The sequence below is a fragment of the Chiloscyllium punctatum genome, chromosome 20, assembly GCF_047496795.1.
Source record: "Chiloscyllium punctatum isolate Juve2018m chromosome 20, sChiPun1.3, whole genome shotgun sequence".
NCBI lineage: Eukaryota > Metazoa > Chordata > Chondrichthyes > Orectolobiformes > Hemiscylliidae > Chiloscyllium > Chiloscyllium punctatum.
Window position 1 is genome coordinate 88,458,013 of NC_092758.1, and position 12,908 is coordinate 88,470,920.

Sequence of the window (12,908 nt, forward strand, 5' to 3'; positions counted from 1 at the left end):
CTATAGAATTGTGACCTGTTTGTAAGTGACTTGCAACCATAAAGGCTAGCCTGCATTATTATTAATTTTTTTTTTCCCCTATCCCCCTCTCCTTTACTATTCATGTTTGGAGACAGCTGCAACTTTTAAATACTGCAAGGGGTGGGCCCTGTTTCACAATTCAACCTATTGGACTGCTGCATAATGAGGTTGTTTTTTCCTCTATACCAAACATTATTATAAAGACCTTATGACACATTACACCATTAAACTTGGCCAACACATTGAAAATAATATCAAATTGGTGACTGATATTTTAAGCCACTCTTTCAAAGGGCACAAGTTCAGAAATCCAATTATACCTCATTAAATAGTTAACCCTTCACCAACAGGCAGACAGAAAGTAAAATCAAAAACAAGCCGGAAGGTACATAGGGCTGGCTGTCTTAGAGTGGCCGGAAGGTGGGAGGGACAGGGACTTGCTGGGTCTGTATTGTACACTGTTTATGTAACTGGGTTGGCTTTTATGTACAAATGTCATTGTCGCTGACCTTATATGTGGAACTGGGATTTGGGGTTTGTCCTCCTCTCCCTATAAACTGTTTGAATGGTAGGGTTTGGTGCCTAGCTTTGCTGCTCCTCTCCCTTGTAAAATTGCTGTTGTAAACAGCTGTAAATGTTAACTGTTTTTTGTAAACTGTGTTTTGTAATTTGGTTAATAAAATATATAAACAGGAAAAAAAAAAAAAAATAAAAATAAAATCAAAAACAGAAATCGCTGGAAAAGCAATTTGTGGAGAGAAATTGTTTGTTTCTGCGAACACAACTCCTTGAAAGTAGAGTTGCAGGTAGATAGGATAGTGATGAAGGTGTTTGGTATACTTTCCTTTATTGGTCAAAGCATCGAGTAAAGGTGTTGGGAGGTTATGTTGTGATTGTACAGGATGCTGCCTGAACTGCTGTGCTCTTCCAGTACCACTAATCCAGAATCTGGTTTCCAGCATCTGCAATCATTGTTTTTAACCCCTTTTAGGACATTGGTTAGGCCCCTTTTGGAATATTGTGTACAATTCTGGCCTCCCTGCTACAGGAAAGATGTTGTGAAACTTGAAAGAGTTCAGAAAAGATTCATAAGGATGTTGCCAGGGCTGGAGGATTTGAGCTATAGGGAGAGGCTGAACAGGCTGGGGCTGTTTTCCCTGGAGCATCGGAGGCTGAGGGGTGACTTTATAGAGGTTTGTAAAATTGTGAGGGGCATCGATAGGTTGAATAGACAAGGTCTTTTCCCCACAATAGTGCAGTCCAGAATTGGAGGGCATAGGTTTAGGGTGAGAGGGGAAATATATAAAAGGGACCAAAAGGGTAACTTTTTCACACAGAGAGTGGTGTGTGTATGGAATGAGCTGCCAGAGGAAGTGCTGGAGGCTGGTACAATTACAACATTTAAAAGGCATCTGGATGCGTATATGAATAGGAAGGGTTTGGCAGGATATGGGCCAAATGCTGGCAAACAGGATGAGATTAATTTAGAATATCTGGTCGGCATAGACAAGTTGGACCGAATGGTCTATTTCTGTGTTGTACATCTCTATGACTCTTTTAGAGTTAATGTTTTGATTCCAGTGACCCTTCCTCAGAACCCAGTTGAGCTTTTCCAGCAATTTCTGTTTTTGTTTCTGATTTACAGCATCCGCAGTTCTTTTTGATTTTATTCAGGATTTTTTAATTGCATTTTGAAGCAGAAGTGCCGTCATTTTCACACTTTCCAGTTCTTAAAGCAAATTTGTGAGTCGGATATTGTTGTGCTACATAACTACATGCTGGTATCAGTACAGCGAGGTGTATGGAGCAAGGAATCTTGAACAATTCATTTATAACTTAAATCAAGTATGAGAGCGATGGCAGGACGGGTGATGTGTTGCTGCTGGGCACCAATGTGGACCTGCATTGAGGAGCTGGAATCCATGCTGCACACATCATGGAAGGGGACACTTCACCCCACACCCTTCAGATATGGTATTTACCATGGGCCTGTGATCAGAGACAAGAGAGTGTGACTGTAGGAGACGGGACCAAAGTCAATTCTTTTTGTCAGAATATGTCAGATATCCTACATAAATCTAGTCCCAATTGCCAGCACTTGACCCCTATACGTCTAAACCATTCCTCTTCATAGACCCATCCAGATGCCTTCGAAATGTTGTAATTGTACCAGCCTCCACCACTTCCTCCAGCAGCTCATTCCACACACGTATCACCCTCTGCGTGAAAAAGTTGTCCCTTAGCTTCCAAGAGAATTGGAACAATTTGCTGTGAACAGGACGCTATATAAATGCAGGTCATTGCTGGGATCATGGCATGGTGGTGATGTAGAGTCAACAAGTGTTGTACTGGAAAAGCACAGCTGGTCAGGCAGCATCCGAGGAGCAGGAGAATTGACGTTTCGAGCATAAGCTCCTCATCAGGAATGTAGGGGAAGCCCAAGGGGGCTGAGAGATAAATAGGAGGGGGCTGGGGCTGGGGCTGGGGCTGGGGCTGGGGCTGGGACTGGGGGGAAGGTAGCTGGGAACACGATAAATTGATGGAGGTGGGGGGTGATGGTGATAGGCTGGAGCGGAGGGTGGGAAGGTAGATGGACAGGTAGGGACACCTGGGATAAAGTGGGAGGGAGAGGAGATAAGGAAACTGGTGTGGATCCTCTCATATTCCCATTGTGGGAACTATTATCTGCTCATCCCCAGGGAGTAGCACATAAAGATAACCTCAGTGTAACCACTGTGTCCTTGAGGGATGGTATATTGTGAATGTTGTTTTTCCTTACCAGCCATTCCTCATACAACTCCATAGGCAATTGGCTGAACATGGGACACAGGTTTAACTCTGCAGTTTTTGCATCCTTTTGAGTATCATGAGTGGTCTCTGACCCCTCTACACGGCAGTAATTGATACAGGGAGAAGTAACAGCTTCGAGATGGAACAGACTATGAGTATTCAGGACAAAGACCATAGTTAGATGTGATGCAGGTTCTGGGTGAATGGGAGACTGCGGGATAAGGTTGATAGGAATAAGAGAAAATACAATGTTGGCATTTATTTTGAGAGGACTAGAATATAAAAGCAGGGATGTACTTCTAAGGCTCTATTAGGCTCTGGTCAGACCACATTTGGAATATTGTGCACAGTTTTGGGTCCCATATCTCAGGAAGGATGTATGGGTCATGGAGAGCGTTCACGAGAATGGTCTCAGGAATGAAAAGCTTATCATGTGAGGAATGTTTGAGAACTCTGGGTCTATACTCAACGAAGTTTAGAAGGATGGGGGGGGGGTGATATAATTGAAACTTACACAGTACTGACAGAGTACTGGACAGAGTAGATGTTAAGAAGATGTTTCCATTGGTCGGAGAGACTAGGACCCGAGGGCACAGCCTTAGAGTAAAGAGAAGACCTTTTAGAACGGAACTTCTTCATCCAGAGAGTGGGGAATCTCTGGAATTCATTGCCACAGAAGGTTGTGGAGGCCAGGTCATTGAGTATATTTAAGACTGAGATAGATAGATGCCTGATTGTCAAGTGGATCAAGGGTTATGGGGAGAAGATGGGAGAATGGGGATGAGAAACTTATCAGCCATTATTGAATGATGAAGCACACTCGATTGGACAAATGGTCTAATTTCTGCTCGATTGTCTTCTGGTCTTAAAATGGCTTGACAGTGAAAGAAAGAAAGAGTTTGGTGCAGGAGAGAGCTAGGGAAGTGGGCCTTGGGGAGAAAGAGAAAGGAGGATGTAGACTTGGGTGTGGGAATGGGAATGAGGGATTGACTGTGGCTTGTGACGATTGGAGTTCAGACAGCTGGCCGATAGGAGACTAGGGCCTAGAATTTCCTACAGAGCCTGAAGTAATAATGACATTGTAGTGCACGGAGTGATGCCAAAGGGAATGCAGCTGGCAAAGGGTTTGGAGGAAATTTCTGGAGTTTAATGTGGTAAATACTGAAAAAATGTTTCCTCTGGCTGGCAATTGGAAAGTAAAAGGGGCATAGGTGAAGGAAGGACCAAGGGGAGAGGAAGAGAAAGTTTGTTGAACTGGGGGCAATGGACAGTGGAACACTCCATCACAAGTACTTTTTCAGGAACAGACTACGTAAGGCCATAGTTTTATGGAGCAAAATTAGGCCATTCAGCCCATCGTGTCTGCTCCGGTATTTGTTATGGGCCAGACCAGATCCACCCCAGACCAGACCCAGAGATAGCCTAGACCCAAACTTTTATATTTATTTAAAGACAAGTATGTCTAGGCTTTAAAGCAGAACACACTTTATTCTTACAACACAGTTAAAACATAAACAAGAAAAGAAGTGGCATAACTCTAACTTAATTGGAATATTTAACCAATCAATATATGATTTAATCACCAAGCATCAACTGTTCCAATACAGGCAGCATCCCATAGACAGACCGGTGATGAGGGGATTGAGTGAAACAGTCTTATTCCCATGTGCTGTCTTCTCACTCTCGCAGCAGAGAGTTCCAGCTGTTCACTCCAGCAGCAAAACCTTCTCATCAACTGGAAGCAAAACTGAAATCCTTCCTGAGCTTGTGTGAGCCCTGACCCTGCCCACTCATGATTCATTTCTCTTTTTTAACAAGAAACAACTGGGGATAACTCCAAGCTGTTTACCAACTGTCTGAAGGAGACATTCTGCGACCATTGTGGGATAAGAAATAAGACAGACTACATTTCGATAAAAGGAACAGTACCATTACAAGTGTTTGATATGTTTCTCAACCCCTTTCTCCTGCCTTCTCTCCAGAACTCTTGATCCTCTTACTAATCCAGAACCTATCTATCTCTGTTTTACAGACTTGGCGTCCACAGCCCTTTGCAACAATGAGTACCACAGATTCATCACTCTCTGGCTGAAGAAATCCCTCCTCCTTTCAGATCTATAGGGTTGTCCTTTCACCATGAGACTGTGCCCCTAGACCTAATCCCTCCTAATAGGGGGAATATCTTCAACATGTTTAGTCTATCTAGGCCTCTCAGTATTCTGTAAGTCTCAATCAGATCCCCCCTCATCCTTTTGAACTCCATCGAGTACAGACCCAGAGGCCTCAACCGTTCCTCATAAAACAAGCTCATCATTCCTGGGACCATTCTTGTAAACTTCCTCCGGACTCCCTCCAACGCTAGCACATCTTTCCTTAGATACAGGGTCTGAAACTGCTCACAATATTCCAAATGCAGTCTGCCCACAGTCCTATACAGTCTCAGCAATACACCTCTGCCCTTGTATTCTAGCCCTCTTGAAATGAATGCCAACATTGCATTTGCCTTCCTAGCTGTGAACTGAACCAACATGTTAACCTTAAGAGAATCCTGAAACAGGACTCGAGAGTCCTTTTGAGCTTCATATTTCCGAAGTCTTTCCCCTTTTACAAAATAGTCTGAGACTCTATTTTTCCTACCAAAGTGCATAACCTCATACTTTCCCACATTGTATTCCATCTGCCATTTCTTTGCCCACTCTGCTGACCTGTCCAAGTCCTTGTGCAGCCTCCCTGCTTCCTCGACACTACCTGTCCCACCACCTCACATTGTGTCATCTGAAAACTTAGCAACAATGCCCTCAGTTCCTTTGTCGAGGTGGTTAATGTGTAACGTGAATAGCTGTGGTTCAAACACAGCTCCCTGCGGAATGCCACCAGTCACCATCTGCCATCCTGAGAAAGACCCCTTTATCCCTACTCTCTACCTCTGCCAGTCAGCTGATCCTCTATCCATGCCAGTACCTTGCCTCTAACACCATGGGCTGTTATGCTATTTATTAGCCTCCTGTGTGGAGCCTTTTCAAAGGCCTTCTGGAAATTGAAATATATGGGGCGTACAAGCTTGAGGGGTGAACCTCATTGAGGTTTATAAAATCATGAGGGCCATGGATAGGGTGAATAGCCAAGGTCTTTTCCCCAGGGTAGTGGAGTCCAGAACTAGAGGGCATAAGTTTAAGGTGAGAGGGGAAAGATTTGAAAGAGATTCCACACTGTAGGGATTCTACGATTCTATGATCAGAAGGGCAACTTTTTCACCACAGACGATGTTGTGTATTTGGAATGAGCTGCCAATGGGAGTTGTAGAGGCAAGTACAATTACAACATTTAAAAGATATTTGGACAGGTACATGGATAGGAAAGATTTAAAAGGCAGGCAAATTGAACTCGTTCATTTTAAGAAGCTTGGTTGGCATGGATGAGTTAGGCCGAAGGATTTGTGTTGTGTGACTTTATCACATCCATTGGCTCTTCTTAGTCTAACTTGCTCATTACCTCATCAAAGAATTCTAACAGGCAGGATCTCCCCTTGATGAAGCCTTGCTGACTCAGCCCTATTTTCCCATGCACTTCCAACGACTCCATCATCTCAACCTTAATAATATGCTCTAAAATCTTACCAATGACCTCGGTCAAGCTAACCAACATATAGATTCCTGTCTTCTGCCTCCCTCCCTTCTTGAACAGGGGTTACATTAGCCATTTTCCAGTCCTCTGGGACCCTCCCTGACTCCACTAATTCCTGAAAAATCACCACCAATCCCTCCACAAACTCCTCAGTGATCTTCCAAACCCTGGAGTGTAGTCCATCTGGTCCAGGTGATTTATCCACCTTCAGACCTTTCCGCTTCCCCAGCTCCTTCTCCTTACTGATGGCCACTACACTCACCTTGACCCCCTGACTCTCTTGGAGCTGTGGTGTGCTGCTGCTGTGTTCCACCACGAAAACTGATGTAAAAAACCGATTCAGTTCCATCTTCATTTTTCAAGGAATGGGATAAGTATTTGATAACAGAAATATAGCAGGATGTAGGGGAGCAGAGTTAGATGAGAGGATAAAGCAATTGTGGGCTGAATTGCCGTACTGTAATTATCTATAATTGTAAGAAAGCTCTTTGGATGAAATCAGGGGATGGATTTGAGATGTTGGTGCTAGGTTGAGTTGAGCACAATATGCCCCGTGATAAATGCTCCAAACCATTTGGTCATCCCCAGTTTGGCCTGGATTAGCCTGTGTCAGCTGCGTTTGATTTGGGAAATCCTAATGCAGGTCAGCTCTGAGGGGCCCTCTTGTGACGCAATGGTAGTGTCCCTACCTCTGAACCAAGAGACCCAGGTTCAAGTCCTACCTGCTCCTCAAGTGTACACCAACATCTCTGAGCAGGGCGATTAAGAGAACTAGCAGTCAACTCTGACCAACGCTCCTCAGGTGCTAGCCTGAGACATGAATCAACATTGCTGCTTCGTTGGGTCCAGGGCACGGACTTGGTTGTTCGGAGTTGAATCCAACGCGGGAAGACTGAGAGGTGAGGGAGGTCCGTGATACCTGGGGCAACAGCATTGAGAGCAGGTAGCAAGGTCTCCCAGACAGCGAGCTAAACAGAGGAGATCTGGGGACCTGTTAGGCCTAACCACCCAGGAAAGACTGTTGAACCATTAACTTTATTTCTCTATTAATCTAGTTTCTATGAGAAAGGACTTTAATGTTAACTATTACCTTATATGTCTACTTATGTTATGATGGTCTGTAATGCTTAACTTTTTAACTTTGTCTCTCTCTTCGTCCTGAGTTTTTTTTGTACTGAGGTACGATTGTACTTAAGATGGTGCTATGTGTGGTGACACTATACACTTTTCACTGTACTCCTGTACTTGAGTATCCATGACAATGAAATCTAAATCTAACATCAGAAACTAAGGAGAGAGGAAGTGCAAGGGAATAAATTAAATGTGGCGGTCACAGAGGAGCCCTGACCAAACCTACAGGCGCAGGATGAATATCTGAAGTTCATGCTATTATTTGGAGTTCGGCTAATAGGGTATTTATTGCTATTACTGCCAGTTCATGTAGACTATCAGAGTATGATTGTTTATGAGGAGATTTGAACGTTCCCATCATTATTGATCGTCAGTAATATTATCAGTTCACTGTAATATTGTCTGTTACCAATGGCCTAAACGACTCTGAGAGAAAGTGAGGACTGCAGACGCTGGAGATCAGAGTCAAAAAGTATGGTGCTGGAAAAGCACAGCTGGTCAGGCAGCATCCGAGGAGCAGGAGAGTCGACATTTCGGGCATAAGCTCATCATCAGGAATTCCTGATGAAGAGCTTATGCTCGAAACGTCGAATCTCCTGCGCCTTGGATCTGCCTGACTGGCTGTGCTTTTCCAGCACCATATGTTTTACTTAGATGATTCTCTCAACTCTGAATCTATCCATACAAATCCCTCTCCAACCTTTAGTTCCTCTGTTTTCCTGCTCTCCGCTACAGAAACTCCACCACCAGGACCACAGGGAGATAGGATGTGCACCCTTTATATTCCTGCAGAAAGATACCAGAAATAACAGGAAAAGGCAGACCAAAATGAAGGTGACCATGCACTAGGGGCCACGTGGGGACACTTTTGTTTGCACTTTCAGGGAGAACGTGGTCGAGAATGAAACTGCTTCTGATGCTGTAGATCTAGAGGAAGAAGACGACACATGGTGGATCCCCCAGTGGATCAGTGGCTCAGTGGCCCAGTGGCTCAGTGGCCCAGTGGCACAGTGGCTCAGTGGCACAGAGGCCCAGTGGCTCAGTGTCCCAGTGGCTCAGTGGCTCAGTGGCTCAATGGCTCAGTGGCCCAGTGTCCCAGTGGCTCAGTGGCTCAGTGGCTCAATGGCTCAGTGGCCCAGTGGCTCAGTGGCCCAGTGGCACAGTGGCTCAGTGGCCCAGTGGCTCAGTGGCACAGTGGCTCAATGGCACAGTGGCTCAGTGGCCCAGTGGCTCAGTGGCTCAGTGGCCCAGTGGCTCAGTGGCTCAGTGGCCCAGTGGCTCTGTGGCTCAGTGGCTCAGTGGTCAAGTGGCTCAGTGGCTCAGTGGCTCAGTGGCACAGTGGCACAGTGGCTCAGTGGCCCAGTGGCTCAGTGGCCCAGTGGCTCAGTGGCTCAGTGGCACAGAGGCTCAGTGGCACAGAGGCTCAATGGCTCAGTGGCTCAGTGGCCCAGTGGCTCAGTGGCCCAGTGGCCCAGTGGCTCAGTGGCCCAGTGGCTCAGTGGCCCAGTGGCACAGTGGCTCAGTGGCACAGAGGCCCAGTGGCACAGTGGCACAGTGGCTCAGTGGCACAGAGGCCCAGTGGCTCAGTGGCTCAGTGGCCCAGTGGCTCAGTGGCCCAGTGGCCCAGTGGCTCAGTGGCCCAGTGGCTCAGTGGCCCAGTGGCACAGTGGCTCAATGGCTCAGTGGCTCAGTGGCCCAGTGGCACAGTGGCTCAGTGGCACAGTGGCTCAGTGGCCCAGTGGCTCAGTTGCCCAGTGGCTCTGTGGCACAGAGGCTCAGTGGCACAGAGGCTCAATGGCTCAGTGGCTCAGTGGCCCAGTGGCTCAGTGGCCCAGTGGCTCAGTGGCACAGAGGCTCAATGGCTCAGTGGCTCAGTGGCCCAGTGGCTCAGTGTCTCAGTGGCACAGTGGCTCAGTGGCCCAGTGGCCCAGTGGCCCAGTGGCACTGTGGCCCAATGGCTCAGTGTCTCAGTGGCACAGTGGCACAGTGGCCCAGTGGCCCAGTGGCCCAGTGGCACTGTGGCCCAATGGCTCAGTGGTTAGCACTGCTGCCTCACTTCACCAGGGACCCAGGTTTGATTCCCACCTCAGGCGACTGTCTGTGCAGAGTTTTCACATTCTCCCCGTGTCTACGTGGGTTTCCTAACACAGTCACAAAGATGTGCAGGTTAGGGTGGATTGGCCTGGACACTATGGGCAATTTATTGTGGCCAGTCTACATAGCCTGCACATCTTTGTACTGCTGGAGGAGTCTGGAGCATCTCTGGTGGAGACCCAGTAGACATGGCAGGTGGTGAGGGGGCAGGGGGAGTGTGCAAACTCCACACAGACAGTCACCTGAGGGTAGAATTGAACCCAGGTCCTCAGCGCAGTGAGGCAGCAGTGTGAAACATCATGCCCCAGAGGTAGCAGCATGGCCATTGTGTCAAATGACCTTCTGACTTTGTATTCTATGTTGCTATTTATAAAGCATTTTAAAGTAATCTCATACTTTAACACTGGCTGCATTAATCTACCCAGCCACCTGCAAGGACCTTTTGCAGAAATAAGCGAAAGGTCTCTCTCTTCTTTAAAATTGTCCCATTTAGTATTTATTGTCTCTCATCACTTTAACGTGTTCCAGTGTTGAATTGTATCTGTATGTGCTCTTCTGAAGTCCATCACCATCCCCCTCACAGTCCACAATACTTACAAGTTGCATACCATTTAGAAATTTCAAAATTGTGCCCTACATCCCCACTTCTTGCTTATCTGTGAGAATGATTTAAAATACAGTGATCAAAACCTAGGGCAAGGTGGGTAAGAGACTCTCATCCTAACATTTTGGATTGGATTTGAACACAGCTCCCAGAGTTGAGAGGTCAGTGGTGGAGTTGACAACATAGTAACATGGAGAAAGGACTGGTTAGCTAACAATGAATAGACAGCTGAGATACTGGGCCTTTTCGACACTTTATCATTTGTGGGATGTGGGTGTTACTGTCTCGGGTTGCATATATTACCAGTGCCTATTAGATAAAAGTCAACCACATTGCTACAGACCCGGAGCCACGTGCCAGCCTGACCTGGTAAGGATGGCAGGTTCCTTCCCTAATGAGTGTTAGAGAACTAGATGCTTTTCCCAACAATCAACAATGGATTCATGGTGATCATTTGACTCTTAAATCCTGTGAATGTTACCTAGATAATTGGATTAATAGACTAGCAATTATACCACTAAGCCAACACCCCCCTGTTGGGATTTGCAACAAGTGCAGTACAATATGGTAGTGGATGGGGATGGAGTGTTCAACTGATTATGATATGTATCGATGACTTGGATAAAGGAATTGAATGCATAGTAGCTAAATTGTCAAAAATTAAGATAGGTGGGAAAGTAGGAGATAAAGAGTTTTCAAAGATTGTCTAATGGGCAAAGATTTGGCGGATGGAGGGAAAAATGGGAAAATGTTAACTTGTCTACTTTGGCAGGTCGAGTAGATGGAGAGAGATTGGAGAACTAAGTGGTACAGAGAGATGTAGGTGTCCTGGTACATGAATTAACAGAAGTTAGTATGCAGGCACAGTCAGTGATTGGGAAGGCAAATGGAATGGTGCCATTTATTGATTTGATTTGATTCATTGTTGTCACATGGTCCAAGATACAGTGAAAAGCATTGTTTTGCGTGCGAGCCAGACAAAGCATCCCATACTTAAGTACATCAGGGTAACTGAAAAGGATGCAGAATGTAGTGTTACAGCTACAGAGACGGTGCAGAGAAAGATCAACTCTGATATAAGAGAGGTCCGTTCAACAGTCTGATAACAGCGGGGAAGAAATAGGGACTAGATAATTTGTGTTTAACAAATCAACATATTGGAGAAGGAATGGGAAGCCTGAGGGCAGGAGGGGGTTTCACAATTCCGAGTCCTGTCAAAAAAGGAGAGCAGAAATGGCTTCCTAACACAGTCCATTTTTAAATATCACAACTTGTACAGGATTAAAACATCTGAAGGTGATCCTGAGCAAAAGAAGAAATGAGAAAGTTTGGTCAGAAACTGGTTCAAAGGAGAAGGTCTTAAAGAAGAAAAGGGAGGCAGAGAGACATGAGGTTTACGATGCGATGGCTGTCAATGGGGAGGCATTGGGACTGGGAGTAAAGCCACTCAACATAGACCAAGGGCAAAACCTTTACATTTGAGGCATTGGAGTATCAGGAGCCAACAAACAGGACAATGGATGAGGGGGACTTGGTGCGAGATAGGTCCGATGTGGCAGGCTTTTTGATGAGTCTTTTTTTGAACATTTCAGCATAGTTACTTTGTTTGAAGAGCTGGTCTTATCAATTTGCGATGTTAACTCTTTGTTTCTTTCTCCACAGATGCTGCTAGACCTGCTGAGTGCTTCCAACATTCTCAGATTGATTTTTCAGATTTTCAGCAATGGCAGTATTTTTCTTGTCTTGCTCTCCTCCAACCACAGACCGGAGATAATATAAGCTAAAGATAACAATTTTACAGAGGAAACAGAAACATGGTGCTGCTTGTGGGCAAATTATTAAAGGTGGCATGCCAAGTTTATAAGGTGGCTATTGATTAATTTGGATTTTGGGCTTTATCAATGGTGGCATAGAATGGAAAGCAAGAGAATGGGGTTGAGAAACATATCAGCCATGATTGAATGGTGGAGCAGACTCAATGGGCTGAATGTCCTACTTTCTGCTCCTATGTCTAATGCTCTTAATATAAAATCAAGAAAATTATGTTAAACCGACATGCTAGTTTGGTCCCATATGGAGTGTTGTTTCCATTCTCACCGTCATTCCTTAGGAAGGCAGTGGAGACAATTGAACAAGTTGAGAGAGAGTTAGTAGAACGTTTCCAATGTTGATTGATGACAGTAAGAGGGATTGGCTGGAGAAGTTGGGGTGGTTCTCCTTTGAGCAGATAAGAGTAAGATATATTGTCTACAAGGAAAGAATGAGCCACTGTTTGATGTAGTCGTTACAAGTTTAGTGAATGACAAGGGGTCACCAGAAAACAAGATCAGGAGAAGCAACTATTTAATCAGTAACCATATAATAATGTTAAATATGTTTCAAAACTTAATTAGCTTTGGTTCAGCTTTCTTATCTTAATCTAACTAATGGTGCTGAGTGTCAAATCATTTTCTATTATTGGGACCTGGCCATTTTATCTCTTTTTATAAAGGCACTCACTCTTTCTCAAATCATTCACCTGGGTCACCCTTGTAACTTCACCCGAATAATTAATTCTTTTTACGTCCCCCAGTACTCATCTGTGCATCATGGGGGATAACAGTGAACTCTTGTTTTTGACAATGGTTTACCTTTTGGGGAATTT